The sequence below is a fragment of the Oryzias melastigma genome, linkage group LG7 (genome assembly GCF_002922805.2).
Source record: "Oryzias melastigma strain HK-1 linkage group LG7, ASM292280v2, whole genome shotgun sequence".
NCBI classification, from domain to species: Eukaryota; Metazoa; Chordata; class Actinopteri; order Beloniformes; family Adrianichthyidae; genus Oryzias; species Oryzias melastigma.
In genome coordinates, this window is record NC_050518.1 from 30,102,911 (window position 1) to 30,105,884 (window position 2,974).

General features: G+C 38.8%; 1 protein-coding gene across 1 annotated transcript in view; it reads right to left on the bottom strand.

Moving 5' to 3' along the window:
* The window catches only part of lamb2l (laminin, beta 2-like), a gene marked incomplete at its 3' end in the record, with an annotated part of 79,388 nt that extends 76,957 nt beyond the window's left edge, over nucleotides 1–2,431 (bottom strand). The window contains 1 exon segment of the mRNA XM_024292502.2: nucleotides 2,238–2,431.
* Nucleotides 2,432–2,974: the final 543 nt, after the last annotated feature.

Here is a 2,974-nt window from a genome sequence, read left to right on the forward strand (position 1 = left end):
TGTCCATAATTTCAGTGATAGTGGATATCATCATCCGTCAAAAAAATTCTTTTTGTTTTTCAAAATATTTTTTACATTTTGGCGTCTGTAATTGTGTTTTCTAAAATGTAATATTGTTTCATTATTAGTTGTTTTTGCCTTTAGAATTATCTCTAAAAAATTTTTGTGCCGAGTGATTTGATAGTCAGGGCCACTGTAGGCATGGCTGCTCAATCCCCAGCAGTCACTCTGCAGAAACTATGTCCTTGAAAACTAGACAGTTTTTCATTTGGGCTAAAAACGACATAATCATAATTAAAAGAGCACTTATACAGTAGATCAAACGATGATGGAAGTGGGCCTTTAGAGCTCTGCTCTGTCCGCTCTGACCCTCGTGACTCTTCAGGCTGGACAAATATAAGAGCAGACAGTTGACCTGATCAAAGTCACGCTAAGCCTTAAAGGATCTAGGAAAACCTGAACCTCCAAGCACACATAATATTCAACCAAGCTGCAGGTCATTACAGCAAAGCACCAGGTTGAGAAAACTCTGACTCACTCCTTAATAGTTTTGAAAGTCGTTCTGTTTCAGATCTGAACGGGATCACTGAGCTTTAGCTGTGAGACAGTTCAGGAAAACAGGGACTGAGAGACGCCCCAGACCTGTAAGTGCAACACAAGCCCACATCATGACTCCTCCACTGCTGTGCCCGTAGACTAATGATAATAGCTGAATAGCTGATTTAAAAAAGACAGGCCCATAAGAAACACGTCATTTTAGGAGAGACTATAGTTCACAACACCTGAAACGTCCCACTCACAACACAGCAATCGGGCCGTCCATTTGGCCCAAAAGAACAACTCCTTCTGGGGCCATAAACAGAACTGGCCCCTGCCCCGCCTAACATAGGTGAGTATAAAGCCCCGCCCACTGGACTCCAGAACGGGACAGTGGTGATTCAAGTGTGAGAGAAAAGAGAAAACACCACCCTCTATTATATCAGCTGTATTTGTAATAGCCGTGCCTGGACAGTGGGCACTCACGGTTAAAAAAAAAAGTATGGGCGGAGTCAGAGATTCCCCATGTCATGGTTGGCATGGAAACCCTAGCCAGTGTTTCCTAAATAGGCCCTGATTTTAATTATTTTGATACTCTGACTCTAAGTTTAATTAAAAAAACAAAACCCACAAAGATTCCAAAAGTAAGTTTTTTCACATCAGAAAAGTGTGTTTAAAGGGAACAAATGCACAACGTTGGTGTTTCTTACTTTTTAAAGTGAATGTCAAAGTTCTGACCCGACTCCATTTACATGTTTGGTTCACACAAACGTTTAGGTCAACCATAGACGGAGCGCCTACATATTTATGTCTGTCAATGTGTTTAAAGCATTAATATTTATTTGTTAATTGCCAATTAATGCTGACCTCTTTAAAAATCCATATATCTACAGTGTATTGTGTTCTTTTATTTGATTTTTAACTTCAGTTTGATTGTATTCTTAGCTTCTTTTTGTCTTAGCTTAGATACATTTATGAAGTTATTTTTGTGTCACAATATTATAGTTGTGCACAAATGTAACTTCACAGAGTTGAACTAAATATTACTCCTATGTTATTTGTGTTTAGTAAAGGACACTAGCCGCTTTAAATGAAGCAATCACATTAAAAGTGTTTTGACTTTTAATAAATAAAAAAGTGCAAACACACTTTTCTTCAAAATGTTTGATTTCTTAGATTTTTTTAGTAATAACCTTTTACAAGAAACTATTTCCAAAAGTAAAAATTTCTGCCCTTAGATCCTCCAGGAGGTTAGTTTGAACTTGAATATTTCCTGTGTAGACAGACACACGACAGTTGTGATTTTAGAGTTTTAATGATCACTTTGAGTTAGAAAAGGTATTTGCATGCTTCCAGAGGAGGATCTTCTTGAAAAGAATGCTTTTAAACCACATTTACTATTTGCACAGTCGCTGCGGTTGTGCATGTCTTCCAGTTTGTGTGACTTCAGGGCAAACTCAGCGCTCACACTTCATCCATGCGCCTCAAGTCAGTTAAATATTAATGAGGACAAAATGAGAAGATAAGGTCGCGTTCAGCTTCAAAACTCTGGAGAGATTTAAAAACACTGAGATTCTAGGAGCTGATCTGGGTTATGAACCAACGTTTTACTGGTGTCAAGCCAGCACGCTCTCGCTAAACTGCTGTCAAGTGAGCCCTCTCTGGAATACGGCGTGCGACTTTAATACAATNNTTCTCACCTGTTCGGGAGGGAGGGGGGGCTGGCCGCTCCTCTGCTTTGGTCACGCAAGCGCACGCGCGTGGACGGCCGGTGTCTGTCGCTGTCTTCCTGTCTACGGGCCCCGTCCCGCAGCAGCTGCACGCAAACTGAGCTCCCTCTCAGTCCACACGGGGAAGGAGGACTGAGCCCCTCCCGGAGGAGGAGCAGGTGGAAGCCTAGGCCCCTCCCACAGATCACCTGAGCGTCCCATTTGAAACTTCACTGCTTCAAACAAACACCTGCTTTTACCATGGATTTAAAATAATTTATTGGTTTTAAACTTTGAATTGACTGAACTTTTAAATGACTTTTATTGAAAGACCAGCAGAGTTCAGTCACCTGAACTTTAAAAGCTTCAACCTTCAAGTTCTTTACTTTCTGCTTCCTGTTTCTGCTATTGTCATGCATTGTTTTAACAGTAATTTAATAAAAACAGCTTTTTTAATAAGAAAATATTTTCGAAGGATCTTATTGATACAAATTAAATTTTTATAATTTACCACTAAAAACCATATATTTTTTCATGCAGTCACTGTTAAAATATTAGTAAGGACATTTACATGTACAAAATACTGTGGACAATTTGTTAACTAAATAATGATGTGTTTTATACAGAACAAATATGTAAAAAAATTACTTGTTTTGAACATTTATGAATTTCAGGAAGTTACCTGCTAATTAAACTGCCATTTTCTTTTTTCTGTTCTGTTTTTTTGT